Below are 17121 nucleotides of genomic sequence, written 5' to 3' on the forward strand. Positions count from 1 at the left end.
GAACTCAGGACGTTGTAAGGACGTTTCTTCGGGAAGTAATATCCGTTCATTTATTTTGAATTACTTCCTCGAGGAACTTTATGTAGAATACTTCGCATACTTTAAAAACATTTATAGCTATTACATTATATCTTTACTTCTTATCTTCTTCTTTTTCTACATATATGTATCTTATCTTTCTCTGGCCAAGTTTTTAAATACTTCATGAATAAAATTCTGAAGCCTATAGAAAGCGATGGACTCCTAACCCGTATAGCCTACCTTTAAGCCATTTACTAATGCTAGGGAACAATAAGTAATAACAAGTGCAATAGTAAGGGACCAAATCAAGGCAGTGGAGTAGAAACTAAATAACAAATAGATATAGGTATTTAATGACATATTGTTTTTGATGTCTAACAATAATGTACTGTTTAAAATATTTTATATTTAGACTGAATCAATAGTCGAGACATTAATTAGGCAAATTAAGGCTTACGGAAGTCAACAACCTATACTATCATTACACACGTAGCTTCCGCATTAGTATACCGCATCGCACAGTGCAACATCACGCAAAAACTTAGTATATCTACATTTGGGATTACATGCTGAAGTTATTCAAGGCTTTAAATAGTTTAAATAATCATAAGATTATGCTTAAGAATGTATTTAAGCATTACCTTCCTTTTTACGCTCACGCCAGCATTACTCTTGAAAATCCTGGTTACTTAATGAAGTTGCAGAGGTTTTAAGAGGTGTAAAATTGGCGATTATCACAAAAATTGCCTAAACCTCTCAAAATAACTAGATATTAAAATCGATTTTATCGGAGAAAATAAAGTATTTCACTCAAACTCGTGCCCTGAAATCTTTCGGCTAAAGCTTTATTTGAGGTGAGGAACATGGCCGACTGCGCAAGGACAGTGGCTTCAATTTCGGTACACAAGCCTATCTCCCTACGGCGCGAGCGTCTCTCACGGGTCCGTTTCCCGAGGGAAAGAGACGTCCCGTGGAAAAGGGTGGGCACACGCTGAATCCAAGGTCCGGAGTGGTCCCTCCCATCCTCCCCGGCGGGAATTAATGAGAAAACCTCGGCCGTGATGCCCGCCCCGGGGAGGTTTATAGCCATTAACCTCTTCATTCCTTTTCCCACGCCTTTGAAGCGCCTGCCTCCCCTCCCAACTCTCTGTCTCGCGGTGACAGAGAGGACAATACGGGCACGAGTGGAATGGGACGGAATTACAAGAGATGAAGACGGTAGACATGCGGATTCAGCAGCTCTTTCTCCCCTCTTCTTCTACCCTCCTCCGCCCACCCTCAGGGTGGTCTCTCGACCGTAAGAAGGTCATTCTCTTGCGGAGACGTAATTATTTTACGAGTGCCGTCCGCCACCGAAAAGGGGAGAAATGTGTTTGTTGGGATGGGCCTCTCACCGGACAGACACGGCCGAGAGCTGAGGGAGGTATCCTCGCTTTAAATGTATGTACCAACTACTCGCTTCTGTGATGGCTCAAGAGCTCGAATCTGCAAATTTAGAGCTCTCGCATGTTTTGAACCGGGTCATTTTCTTCCTACCTTTCAACGTCTTGATGAACCACTCACTTCTTGGCTCGGCGGTAATTGTTTTACGGCACCTTTATGGTTGGAACATTATGAATAAAAATTCCCTTCCACCGTCAACCCTCTAACATATCCCTGGGAAGGTGATGAGCATGGCATGCCCAGTCAATCAATATCCTCATAATCCTAAAAAGTATTTAATCTCGGGAGAAGAAGATGGAATCTTAGATTTGAAAGTCAATCTGCGGTGAGAATAAAACAACTAGTCATATTTCCTGGATATAAACAGTTACTTATACCACTTATTTTATAAGAGCGCGACCCGGGTTTCAATGAGTAATCATCATCATCAGGCGCTAATTATAATTTCAAAACAAAATTAAATTATAATTAGCGCCTGATGATGATGATTACTCATTGAAACCCGGGTCGCGCTCTTATAAAATAAGTGGTATAAGTAACTGTTTATATCCAGGAAATAATGGAATACCACATAGTTAACCAAGAGTTAGTGAATTTTTTTTTTTTTTTTTTTTTTTTTTTTTTCAACTAGTCATAATTTTCTTAAGAAAAGTCATGTCATAGCCTTTGTCAGTTAAGGCCGTTGAACTAATAAATAGACAGTGTCCCAAGAAGGGAATTATTTTGATTTTTCCGCAATCATGTAATTGAAAATCTCATTAAACGCAGCAACATCTCAAGCCCTTGTCCAAAAATTAAGATAATCACCGCAACAAAACTGTTAGAAAACTCAGGTATGAATACATGTCGCAACCACGAATGTGAAATGCCGCAACGCGCATTAATCTGGTTAAAAAACTTTCCTGAACAAAATAACAAGATTAAGTTTTTTTCTCCTCCAAGGCACTGAATCAGCAATAACTAGATGCAAAATGGGAGCTATGAGAAAGAACAGCAGCAAACTTTCGCAAGCCATTACTTATCCCAAATCACAGCACGAAGCACCAATAGGGAAATAGAAGAGGGGAGTGTTTAAGATTCCGGTTATTTTGTGTCAACTCTTAAAAATTGGATGTCCCGAAGTCAATTTCGGGTGAATTGAAGATGAGTAGGGTTGGAAAGAGTAAAAGAAGGAAACGAAAGGCTACGTGGCGAGACTAAGACTAAGTGACGCGAATCACCGAGAAAAGTGAATGTGAAGATAGGAAGAGGCTGAGAGAGAGATTGGACCCGGACTGCTTGGGGAAAGGCGGAAGAAGACGGCGAGACAAGAGATGCGGCGTACGGCGATGCAGGACGGGGAAGAATGATGTCATAATTAGCAGTCACACAAGCAAGCACAATCTCTTTCAAGCCAAAAATCATCCCAAACGCGAAACTTCACTACACGCACTAAATAGAAAAAAGAAGAGGGAAGTGTTGGTTTACCGGGTACATTTTTGCCAACTCTCAAAGTCCAATTTTAATAAGCACATTTTGGCCAAAAGCGAAATTGGCCCAATGGTAAATACCTAGCCCATATCCGCGGATCGATTGCACACTTTGAAAATAAACGGTAAATTTCCACACTGAGTTTCACCAAAAACCAACTCAGGTTTAAGAAAATTGCTAGTATTATCCAAGAAATGAATTTTTCATTATTTTTGGGGCGCATTCACTGAGTTAGTGACAGAAACCGCAAAAAATGTTAGCTGAAAAGTGATATTTTTCGTGGGATGAGAAAGGTGATAATAAAAGAGGGTATAGGAGAGGCGTAGTGGTTGATTGAGACAAGATAAGGAAGTGATGCGGGAATTGTCGTTAATTAGTGGCTAAAATTCGGGAGGAAAGTATGAAGACCAAGGCGTGAAGGAAGAGATAGAGAAGGAAGGATAATGCCATTTTAAGGCATCCAATGAGAGATGACTGGCTCTTGCGGGTCAACATTTATACCAACCACAACGCTGGGCGCAAGAGAGGAAAAAGAAGAGGGAACTTCATATACGTCCGGTTATTTTGCGAATTTGAGATTACGGTTTCGAATTTGAGATTTGCAGGATGGTGGGAAAAGTGGCGTAAATTTGAGAATCCATCATGATTTTAAAAAATATTGATTCCCAAATTTAAAAAATTAGTAAATCAACAAAGGTTTTGGCAACTTTAGCATGAATCAATAATTAGCGCACGCATAGCATTTTTGTCCTACCATTTATGGCTAACTAACACACCATATCTGACTATCGTAATCACAAAATTATTATTAAAGTATTCTACCAATTAATATAGTCGTATGGGATATTTAAGAAGTATTCTAGCGGTCTCCCCTTCCTTAATTGACTTCCGTCTTCAAGTCATGATAGAACGATAATATTTTATGCCAAATGTAGTTTGTCGAAAGATACGCAATGTAAAAAAAAGTGTATGCAGGAGAATTGAAGTGGTTTACGCTACTAATTCTCGGCCACTCTGTCAACCTCCACTTACCAATATACAATTATTGACACAATATTTCGCAAATAAAAGATCCCAAGGCTGAGGCAGCTACATCCTCATTTTTCTCTTTGGACGCATACAAGATTAGGGAATGATTGGAGAGAGGGGTGAATGATTAACGCCCAGAATTCGGAAGGATGGAAGGATGAAGGAGAGGCAAGGATAACGCCACTTCAAGGATAGGTTCGCAGGGAAGGGGAGGAGAAGATGGGTTGTAAGAGTGAGACGAATTGAGGGAAGCCTTTAAGGAATGGTAATAAAAAGCAGCAAATTTGAGAATCAATTATAATTGTAACAAATATTGATTTCAAAATTTGAAAAACTAATTAATTGATAAAGGTTTTGGAAAATTACAGTCATTATAAATGGAATGATATTAATTTGCGATAATGTATGTAAAGCATTTTTTTCCCTACTTTCCTTTAGTTACCACTAACTAAATATCACTGAATTTCATATCCACAAAAGAGAAAACATAATATCTGATTCGAAGTGGGATTTATTGAACGAGGCAAAATCTTAAAAAATTGCGTGCAGGAGTGGGGAAGTGGTTTACGCTACTTTTTTTTTTAACCATTCAGTAAACCTCCACTTTGGCAACAATTCACTTATTGACGCGTAAGATCCGGCAAAATATTTCCCAATGCAGAGGCAGCAACCTCCTGATTTTTCTCTCTTAAGGGAGGCAAGGTTAGGAAGTTATTGGGAAAGGGGTAAATGATTAGCGCCCGGAATTCGGAAGGATGGCTGGATGAAGGAGGAGAGGCTAACGGGAGGACAAGGAAGGCAAGGATAATGCCATCTCAAGGCGTCACTCAATTCGTCCCACACATATACAACCCCTCTCCTCCACCTATCCCCCCGCGGACCTATCCTTGAATATCGGATTAGCCCGCAAAGTTATAACATTGTTAGCAAATGTTCGCTGTAATCAAGGGTCGATGCAGAAAACGGGAATGAAGAATGTTCAGGGAAGAAAAGAGCATGGCGGGCGGGAAGGAGGGAGAAGAAGTAAAAGAAAAAAAGAAACTTCCGCCCGGCTCCACATCGAATTTCCGAGAGTAGTTACCGGATAAATTGGGTGGAAATGAGTTAAGTTTACAGTGAGGATTCGCGAATCGAAAATGGAATGCCTGAGGAATGGAGAAGGGCCCAAGGGAAGGAGGGATGGATCGCAGATTTGACTCGAGCTGCATCGCCAACGCGCGGAACGTAATTGCAGAGATGAGGTGCTTCCATGGAGAAAATCTACATGCTGAGGATTGAAATAGGGCCTTTATTATATCAGTGACATTTATACGAAGGTTGTTCAACCAAAAAAGTTCTCAAATCGTCCATAGCGGATGGCGAGAGCGAATTTCAAGCATTTCTCATTCTATGAACGGTATATTTTAGTCACCGAACTATGGCAATTCGTACATTGTTTCTCATTTTCTTGATTCGAAGGCACTACTATTCGGTCTATACGTTGATTAATTTACGTACTACGTGAATAAAATTTTCAAAAACATAAAATAAAGGGCATATAGCAGGATAAGTGTGTTGTATAGGCCCCCGATAGATAATTCAAAGATTCTTGACTCAACAGTATATGCACTTAAAAAAATTGCACAACGAAATGAGAACAGTAAACCCTAGTACTTCTAGCATGCCGAATATGACTTCGATAAATGTTAGCTAGGCGCTGAACCGCTTAAGCATTCTCGTGTATTCTGCATCATCATTTTAAGCAATGCTCAATTGAGGTAAATATCCAGCAGCCATACGTGGCTGCATTTTTTGTGGAAAATGCGATGGTACTTCAGTGCTTTTATACTTTTTTCAACCATTTTCTAATATATTAATTTGGCTGAAGTATTTTTCACGCATACATGAGTGTTAGGCGCACATTTCAATCGAATCTTTACCTGCATTCCTTATCTTTCAATTATGAAATAATATTTTTGAAAATTTGAAAGCTATTTTTAATTTTAAAAGTGAAACAAAAAATTCTTAAAAGGACATCCAATACAGTACCAGGTAAATTTATGAGATTCCATATTTTCAATTTTCTCATATTTGCCCAGGCAAAGGAAATATTTAAATGACTTCGAAAATGAAGTTTGCGCGCATTAACTTCAAAATTGCGGTGAATATGGATTAAACCCTTTGCATGGATCAATACCTCGCCAAGACCTACTGTTGAGTCAAGAACTTTTGAAATATCTTTCGGGGACCTAATCACCATTCTTATCTTCCCACGCCCTTTCAGTTGTTCTCTCCATCACAAAGTAATCCTCACCGGTTGCCAAGTATCAATTCGGAAATCAAAATTGAGAAAATTTTTCTCAAAATAATATTTTCCATTTTTTCATATCGAGGATACTGATGTAACTGGGATAATATTTTTGTAAATAATGATTCCTTCAAAAAAGAGATCATATGATCTTCTTCCGGTATTTGACCATTCTACATAGAGTAATTTAAATTTTAAATTAGAATGCTATTTGCCTTTGTTCAGAATTCGCAAAACACATATACGTAAAATGGAGAACTAAACCCAAAATTACTACAAAATGTCTATCTAGATTACTAAAAAGGGAAATAAACTATACCTAAATACATCTTCTGAAATCAGTATAAGGTGATGATTGCCAAATTTAGCATACAAGGTTCTCTTTAAGGGTGAAAAATCAGTCATAAATATAACTGCATTCCTAGTGCATGGATCAAACCTGTTAATCTTAATTCACGTAATTTGGTAATTACATTTCATAAAGTCGCTGACGTATTATCCAAAATTAATTAAATTCATAAGGCCAACATAAAATTCAAATTCAAAATGAATGTGTTTTCATTCCGGTTGGATTTTTACAGTCATTAAGATAGGGATAGAGTTCGTAGAGGGCGAGGCGGACTTAGATGGTGAATATCATGGGAATTAGTGCTTGAAAATAGTTGGCTATCATCGGTATACATAGTGCGGGGAGTGAAATTTGCACTAACCGTTGGAATTATACTATCTAGGAGACGTGGCGGGTATATTTGTTCCAGAAGATCTATTAAAAGTTAGAACAAGAATCTATTTTCAAATTCGAGTTGCCAACACAATATAATTGGATTTATGGACAAGAAGGGATACAAACGGGCTGCTTATTTAAGCTACAGTCCAGAAATTCTATTCACATCATTTATAACATTAGTGACACCATGAAAATTTCAGGAAAGTAACTTAATCGAACAGTTTTCACTGCCTTTATTTCAGTTTCCTTCAAATTAGTACTAAAAGGAATAAGAGTATTATTAATATCTCAATGCGCCCAAAATTTGATGATTTAGTCAAAATTAACTTTTCTCAACCGCCCACGTTCTAACCGTATGCCTGTTGTAACTCAAAATCATATTCTCCCTGCGCATTCTCTTAGCTCGACGATTAAACAATTTCAATCTTTCTCAGCATCCCATTAAGTCAAAAACAGCTATAATTCTCTTTAACATTCCACATAAGCACGTGAATAACTTCCCAAAAGCGATGTCGATAAGCAACCCTCAAGCTTTCAATGTCCTTAGTTTAAAACCTTTGTTACATGGATGAATTTCTCTCGAAAAATATTCCAAACCAGCCCTCGAGTATGCATCTGATAATAGAGGAAGTAGAATTGAAGTAGATTTCATATACCTTAATGGCTTCTTCTTCAAGGAAGGCGTCCAATTCATCTTCTTCGCGATTCTTCGAGTTTTTTTTTTACCATTTTTCCAAAAGCTCTGGAATGATTGAAGGCCATTGAAACTAATGGCCGAATTGTAGCAGGGATTTGGATTGGAGATCCAGGCCTGCGATAATTGATGGCAATTAAACACAAGCACGCAAACTCACTCCCTCACTGGTGATTCACCTTAAAACAGCATTGCCAATTTTTTTTTTTCGAAGTCCGACTTTTCACGCCATTGGCCCATGGCCGTTCTCCCTCCCTCAAGCTTTTTCAAAGGAACTTTCTGCGTTAAAATCTTAATGCATTTGGCATCATCACCTTCCGGAGCCGTAATGTGCTTAGATAAGACGGCCGCACGGTGAGAAGTAGGATGCCCTAGGCCACAGCGGGAGTTTGAAGATCGGGTCAACGACGGAAACTCTCTCGTTAAGGCCGCGGGGTCTGAGGTGTCGAACAAAGTAAGGTGCGGCCAAACATGAGCAAGCGCACCACCATGCACGTGGAAAAGCCTTGAACTATTTAACGGCTAAAAGTAGAAACTGGCTCAAACCTATAGCTTTGACGTTAAAAGGACTTGGCTAGCACCAGTTTTTTTTACTCACAAACACTGTTCACTTAGATGTGAAACTAAAACAGCACTTTGCAGAGTACGATAACAAGGTAGCATTTATATTTTTCAGAAAATACCCGCTAAATAGCCAGCGGCATACTTTCGCTTAGCCAAGGAAAAACCAATTTTTAAAAAATTCCTCAAAGGAAAAATCATTTGCCTTGATCATGAAAGTTCAGAGCTGAATTTTATCTCAAATGAAAGTTACTTCATTCGATAAGAGATAATTATAGGCGTTGATCCACTTGGTAACTAACTACTCAACTTTAGTTAGATTTAGTTAGAATGTGACTCCACAATGTCTTTGTCACTGGACTGATTTAAATTGAAGTAGAACAAGACCACTGTCACGTTTGAGCCTTAATATGCCATATATACTCGAGTAATATTGATTCAAGCGTACATGAAACCAATTATAAGAAGGACTCCCATTATTCTCGTGAGAACCGCAAGTTAACCGCACGCCGCGGCGCAAAATGCATTTAAAGATGCAAGTGGAAAATAAATTAATATAATTTCCAATTTACCAACAAAAAAATGATAATGTTGTAATCGGAGTATCTTTTAGCTTGAAGTAAAATCGTTCATCTTTTTTCATCACCTCTAGCCGAACACGACCAATTTTTTGTGTATTTCTGTTCCACTGGCGATTTTATTTGCCTAAAATTGTATAAATTGCAAACTGCGATGCTGGAGCCAAAGTCTTTCACTAGTTCAATTTCATAGACTCGTGAGTTCCCAAAGATGCCTTAACCATCAAATTATTATACCTTTAAGAAGATATCCAGCTACTCATATACTCACATCTGATAATCACAATAATAAATAAGAAGCTGCACGCGGAATTAAAAGCCAAGATTTAAGATCTCGCCCAAATAGTGGGGAAAGGGTAGGTCTCATAAGCATAAATGAATTTCAAGTTAAAGTAGATTTTAACAATACAGGATAAAAATATTTCATAAAAATACAAAGCTGATATCGGGAACTAAAAAAAGAATATAATTTTAACCTGAAGATCTCAACTTGATAGCTAATCGGAAACAGGATTAAAACTGAGTTACAAGATTTGACCCGGACAAGATAACAAGCAACAAAGAGAGTTCATAAAAAAAGGAAGTTTTGAAACGAAAGAGCGAGCCCGAGATAAAAACTTGTGAAATTCGTATAAATTATTTGTGAAATAAGAATGGGGTTGAATGTGGTTTGGGAATGAGATGCCCTCCTTCTCTCGTACGAGACCCTCACAATCAGTCGGCCAAGAATGCAAATCCCCGGATTCCTAGGGGTCTTCATTCGCGCCGGGCCGAATGGCTCAGAAGATGATGAAAAGGAGTCCCACAGGGACACTAAGGGTGCCCAGTGGGATGCGATAAGAGAAAGGGAAAATAGGGGTGAAGGCGACGACAGGGAAAGACAAGGGAAAGGGCAAACCGAACGGGAGGAACTGATGAATCTGGGGTCAACAGAGGGATTAAAAGAAAAATGGGTAACCACTAAAAAATATCGAACATAAATTCTCTGAATTATTCTTTTCCGAAAACTAATTCCACGTAAATTAACAGCACTAAAACATTTACGGTATGGTATGGTATTAGAAGGTAGTGACCGACAACTGAAGCCATTTTCGCCATAGTGGAAAGGTATGGAAGGAAGGGTTGACAGAATCCCGGCGTCGCGTCGGCATTAGTCTGCTCTCACCGAAAGGCGCCAAGGAGACCACGACTCAACGTCCCATCCGACGGACGGAGTCCTGCACTTAAAGTGCCCTCCTCAAGGTACTCAAGCAGGGATCGGGCAGCCTCGGAAAAATAGCTGCCACCGCCGGGATTTGAACCCGGACCGACTGGGTGGAAAGCCAGCATACTATAGCTACCGCATCAACCGGATCCCCAAACTGATTCGCATCAATGGTGCCGTATACTAAGATCAGAAGTTGCACCTGGTTTTAGAATGGATGGGGAAAATGCGTTACAATGAAAAAAATCTTCCCAATCAAGTAATTTTCCCATAAATGTAAATAGAAAAAAGCTCGTGTTTTCTCCCGCTGACTTCGCAGTAAAGTCATTTTAATTCTTAATCCTAAAGTTCAGAAAGAACTGATCATTTGGAAACCAATTGTTTAAATGTCTTTGCGTCATCTCAAGGTTGTGTACAAATTTTGATATGCAAAAGGATGCGGAGGATGACGCAAAAGCGTTGAATACGGTCGATGTTCATTCTATAAATTTGCGCGGGGATCAAGATTTCTTCACCCTCTAAGAGTGTCCATTTCGAGATTTTCGAAAGTTGAGCATGAAAAATTCCTCCACATTTCAGACTTTTTTCACAATTTTTTAGAAAGCCGAATAAATTGTTCTTCACTTTCATTCATCAGGAGAAAACTATGTGATTTAGTAGAGGTAAATGCTTACCTCGAATGAAATTAAATAAAATCACCTCTTAGAGTTCTTAGCATCTGAAAATCTTGTTGGGAATTGGATGCATAAGTATCAAAAATACTACTAAGTGTAGGAAGGAGGACGAGAAACACTGGAGATGTTCAATATACGAGTACGGAGAGGTGAAGTGGACGGAAAGGAGGAGGAATGATGAAGTGAACATGGTGTACGAGGAAAGGAAGCTATTATAGAACTTAAAGGAAAGAAAGAGGGTTTGGAAGGAGAGAGTAAAAACCGGGGAAGGCATGTAAAAAAAACCTAAGATAGGGATAAGAATGTTAATTAAGCTACGGAGGGAAGGAAGAGGATAGGAATTAAAGGGGGAAGGCGTTATTGTGAATTTCAGTGGAAAGTCCAAGTTAGGAGTGTAGATACGTCACGGAAATCCACATAATTTTCCATGTTAACCAACCTTCACAGGTAGATAACTTTTATCTTATAAAACCTAAGCGTACTAGGGTGAAGCGAAAATTATAAATTTGAATTTTGTAGCAAAATATCATTTTCAATATTTTAATTTTTATTCATTGTCACACCTCCTAAAACAGCTCTATAAAGCCTTTACATTGGGGCTTTCAATAGCATTTAAGAATTAATGGTACACGAACATCCATATCCTGGATAGGGGCAGCCTATCCTAGGCAGGGGCAGCCTATCCAGGCGGATACAAATCCGCGGTCTGCCAGACGAGGACTTTACCCCACCGCCACCCAGGCCGGCTTTTCCAGTTATTTTGTAATATTTCCGACTTTTCATGGTTTTCAAGGACAACACAATCCCTACCTAACCAGGTTTTCCAAAAATAAAACAAAGCGGCTACATCGTGAAAAGAGGAGACTAAAGTGACGAAAACTTGCGAAGGAGGTGGATAGGGATCTTGTTTGTCACTTATTTTCAGGGACCACCACCCGCCATTCCTCTCCCCAGACGTTTGCCGCCAAATTCTGGTCAGATGAGTGGCCAAGTGGAGCGTGACTGGGCCGGAGGGAGACCTTTTTTTTCCTCCACCTCCCATTCCGACGGAATTCCTTTTACGGGGAGGGATTTTGGGGTGGGTCAAGCTTCAACACCCCCTAAGCGCACGCGGAGGGAGGGACGACCTTCCCACGGACACTTACGTCATTCAGGGACACACCATCGTCTCCATCACCCGACACACACGTCCCCTCGCCAAATCCCACCAAATCTCTCTCCCCTCAATCCACATCCTCTAGGTTTTCCTGTTTCTACATCACTCAAACGCGCACACACCGTCCAATTCAATATCCTTTCCTTCTAGCTCTTCACGCCCAGTGGTTTCCCAGGCGTTCTGGGAAGTAATATATTTTGTCAAAGTCGAACTAACGTCATTACATTAGTTGCACGTATGAAACATAAAAGGTTGTTAGAAATATTTAGCATATTTATGCATCACAGTTTAGATTGATGCGCAAATGAAAATCTTCTTTTGATAATAGTCCGCAGCTAATATATTTCGATGCTTTTATTTTTATTATTATGTTTCCCAGTTTTCCATGTAAATATAATATACGTTTCATATCGCTTATAATTGCAACGTGAGTAAGAATAGGGTGGTTTCCTATTATTTTTTTATTGACTAAATCGAAAGATTATTACTCCTGGAGTACGTATTTCGCGCTTTTAGATTTTTTAATGACGATATCTATTTTTCGCGATTAAATGAAAAGTGAAAATTTTCAAGCGCGCAAAAACGCGACGCGTAAGTAGGAAAGTCCGTGCGACGCATTTCTGGTTCCCCCTCTCTCCTTGTGAAGTGACCTTGATCGAGGCTCTGAGCGCTGATAGGACGCAGGATGCTAGCGGATAGCTGAGTACCTTGCTGAATGGTAGCGCTTGGCTTAAAAAAGGTTTATTAATACCTTATCAAACGAATAAAACTTTCCGACCTTAGCCAGTTTTAATAGGTGATTATTAAGACATGTTTCCCTGAGCTCTGTGCCTCATGCATGCATTGGTAACCTCAGACGATGTATAACTCCTATCCTCTCGTGTAGAAACTAGGTCCCTGTGACGTCACGCGGAGTGGAATCGCATGGGCGCCAATCTGGCCTTTTTCAAATGAGGATAAAATTTGACCCTTGCCATTCGTCTAAACCGGTATTTCAAAAACCAAAAAATTTGTGCATTATGAATACACTAATGGTGGGTAACGAATCGCAATCAATGCCTATCGTTTTCTTTGATGAAGGAAACTACCCTATTACCTATATTAACAACGAAGGTAGAGATATTCATTCGTTATTTATCGAAATAAAGTAGTTAAATTACATAAATTGATTTGGTTGTAGAGGTCAATGACTAGTTTGTTGATTGGTGACAAAATTTAAGAAAAATGTAAAGGTCGAAAATTTATTTGGAAAAGACGGAGAGCAATGCACTAAAACTTTTTCAAAACTTCCTTAATTTCCTAAAATACCGCGGGCAAAATGAAACATGGCAAAAAAATTTCCCTTCTAAAATTATTATACATACCTCGAACATATGTAGCCGCCTTGTGAATAACCTAAAAAATTACGACTTTCAATGATTAGAAGATGAGTAGCATTGGCATCATATAAAAGAGAGGATGTCAATTCATGCTTCAGAACTCCATTTTTGAGGTAAACACTGAGATTTAAATCACTAAATTGTTTCGAAAAAGCCAGAAATTTCTCTCAAGTCACAGAAAGTGTCTCTCTTTCCCGCTGTGGATGAGGTGAAGCTCTTCGTAACTTGCTGACTTATCCCTACATCTTCACTCATTGTTCCAAAGGTTTCTCTCGCGAGAGACTTCACCGTCTCAAACAAGTAGGCACAAGGATTCCAATAGTTTCTCAAAACCCCATCAATTACACGGTCACCTCGTTCTATTCATCGGCTACCACACCCCAAGGTCCTTCCAACTCTCACGTAAGCGCAGGTAGCCTACAATGCCACTCTATACTACGGCCCAGATACTTTCTAACGGATTATCTCATGTGACTTGAAAGGGTTTTGCTTCAATAGACTAGGGTTAAGTGTGGCCCGTAAAGAAAAGGAGACGATCACCTATTCATTCAGTCCCTCGTCAATTGCTCCCATTGCTTTCAAAGCGTTACTTCCAAAGAGAATACGACCGTAGAGAAATTATTCTCCCCTATCGTCGCCTTCGAGAACAAGAAAATTTATTTTTCTTCCAAACTACATTCATCATCCTTGATATAAAAAACCAATTTTGCTCTCACTGCAGGATGCTGCGGAGTAATTTTCTGATTCTTGAACGTACATCCGCTAGGAAGTGCTAGTGAAAAAAGTCCGAAAAATCGTGTCTACCGGGCAGAATAACGCAGAACAGGATTAACTCAAGACAATCAATTACTACGCGAAATAAATTTAATGGTAAATATGGTCAAAACTTTCACAGATTACGAGTGGCACTGTAAGTAACGAAGGATCAGTAATGTAAAAAACGCAAATATTTATAACCGAGCCTGGATCCGTACGAGCGATGGTCAAATTTTGTCCAATTTTTTATCTAAATGGCCATATCAGGCTAATGTAATTCCCAGGTTTTACTCCGGATCAGTAAAAGAATTCAAAATAGGTATTTTATGATGTGTGTATTATGATAAATTTTCCAGTGTTTCTTACAAAAATTGGAGCTCGCCAAATGAGATTCATTTCGGATTAATAAGGAATATTTTGGAGAGATAAAGCATCATATTGAGACATTTTACCCAGCCGTCACTCTCCAAATGTATCAAGAAAGGAAAAACACTCTCATCAAAATTCAGGACATTAAATACCTGGAAAAATTAAAATAAATGGAAAAAAATACCAGATTCCATTCTTTAGAAGCGGGAGACGTACCTAGCGTGACGTTGCTACTCAAATATCCGAGGCAAACGAGTGAAAAAAACTGATAATTTTATAAATTTTCTGAGTGCGAAACTATGCAAGGTTTCTCAACCACCGTGTAGATATGGGTAGAGAAATAAAGACTAAGAAAAGGCTAACCCGCTTAATGATGACTGTAAAAAAAAGACGAACATTATCGTCAAGCATCCAAGAGCAGTATTAAAAGAGATTCTTCCCGCTTTGTAACCCTTCTGACTCCATTGAAGCCAATATGAGAACACCGGGAGCACATGAAAAGATGAAAAGGAATGGAGAATAGAAACAGCGGTGCGTGAGGAAATAGGGATTGGAATAAAAGACGATCCACTGAGAGAGATAGTAAAAGGGATTCCCTTTGATGCAATTGTGTGTTGGATTCCGATGGCCACGGGTAACGGATACCCTTTTTGGATTTGGCAACCAGTTGAGGAATAAAACTGAACTGGTCACCGAAATGGACTAATCACCTTCCATTCCTTAAAGCTGCTTTTTAAGTTGAGTATACAGGGCAAAACTGAGAGAGCGATATGCTAAGAAATGAGGTCATAATACTCAATTCTGATTAAAACATTTTCGATCTCCAAATATGTTTTTTATGTAAAACACTGTAGAAACAGCTATTCAGTAACATAGACTCCACGTACTAGTAGAAGGGAGAAACATTCATAAATCTACTGATATGTTTCATCATAGGTGCAACCTTACAGACTAACCGGTAAGCCGTCTCGATAGGTGATTTACGGGTTTACTGATAAATATTTTATTCCTTTTTTATACCGCATAAACCCGAAAACAGCATTATATTGGCCTTGTAAAGATCTCTTCTTGAGGTGAGGACTTAACCCCACGGCCACTGAGGTCGGCATATGTAATATGAGGCCGGCATAGAAATAATTTAAAAAAATACCATAGAGAGGCTTGAAAACAGACATAAACTTAGAATTTTCATATTTTTTAACTTATTTAACTTAATTTTTGGGACATCGATGAACTAAAATATGATGTTTAAGAGATGATTTTCAGGTAATTTAACATTTTCAGGTCATTAAATTCAATTTCATAAAGCTCCCACTTTTTACAACAAAATAAATATAAATAAATTCACTACTTATTTGAACGGAAGAGGAATCTTTTGAAGATGACAGTGTTCAAAAGAGGCCCAGATACAGTCCAAGTTTTCCCATCGATTTTCCATCTACATATTACATACACAACAGAATACTTTGAGACATGAATTTTTTTCAATCTTTAAACAATTATTAATTATTTTAATGAAATTTTCCACTAATACTGTCAATGCACTTCAGAACCATTCCCACAGCTCGGAAATAAATTATCAACCATTGGAAACTGAGCAATTATTTGACGTGTGAATGAATACCCTTGCCTCAAATCTTAACAACTTCTTCCATTTAAACATACAATATGTGATGAGGATATATGAGGGTGTGAGAAGCCTAAGGGTACAAGTGACTTTTTTCTAAACGGAGTTAGGGAAAGAAAGTTGGTAAAGAAAAAAAACGAGATCAACTACATAGAAACGAGATCACAGCATAGAAAATCACTCGTATCCCTTGGTCGCCAATTTTTTGTCTATTTCTTTTACTACTCGTACCCCTCGTCTTCTCAGCCCCTCATATGTGCTAGGTCGATATTAAAAAGAATTAAATGATAAAAATTGAGGACCATTTGATCGTACATGAGAGCTGTCAGATCTTGGAAATCACCACGAGTAAAACTGTAGGTATATAATAACAGCAGAAAGTATAACAACAATTTGCACTATTACGGCAGGGATGATTTATTTGACAACAAATTATGAAATTAATTTTCATTGGATATATTTGGTAATAGGACGATAGTTAAAGATTAGAAGTAGTGACCCATTACATATGCTTACTACCCCGCCAGCTGCCTCAATTTGAGTGTGGCTGATAATCATAAAAAATTTAAGTCCTCGATTTTTAATGATCAAATTAGCAACGATTAAAAATAGGCCAAAAAAGTACCTATACATAAACATACCGGAATAGGAGTAAAATCTTTTCCACAGAGACCGCCCGCCGACTTGAGGCACCGCACTTCGCCTTATAAAAGCCTCGTCTACAATTCGTTCTGGAGACTTCAGTCGGGCCCGAACCCTTATCTGTAACGGTGCGATGAATGAACCCAACCACGTGACAAAGAGCAAACAAACCGAGATGATGAAGACTGCTCTGTGGGGAGGAAGTGGTGGGTGGCAACCGATGGTAAACAATGGGAGGAGTCGAGTCAGCGCTTCGAGGAAGTTCTCGAGCGGGATCACATTCTGCTGGTTGGCAGAGGCGAGAAAGCAAAAGGCAAAAGAAATCATTAAAAGGAAAAAAAACTGAAGACGGTGGCCAAAAGAGAAGGAAGGGAACGAGAAACTTCTTCTCATGCGGCAGCGTTTTTTCCGAAACAAGATCACACGAAGCGAGCAATCACGCACACAAAATAACCATCCATAACACCCACTAGAAGAAAAGAGAAAGAATAATTGTATGGATTG

The 17121-nt window shown here is 38.9% G+C and overlaps 1 protein-coding gene across 1 annotated transcript in view; it reads right to left on the reverse strand.

The window, feature by feature from the left end:
- LOC124158188 overlaps positions 1-17121 on the reverse strand; it is a 225891-nt gene that overhangs the window by 87074 nt on the left and 121696 nt on the right. The window lies entirely within an intron of this gene.

Source organism: Ischnura elegans, chromosome 4 (assembly GCF_921293095.1).
Source record: "Ischnura elegans chromosome 4, ioIscEleg1.1, whole genome shotgun sequence".
Classification (NCBI taxonomy): Eukaryota; Metazoa; Arthropoda; class Insecta; order Odonata; family Coenagrionidae; genus Ischnura; species Ischnura elegans.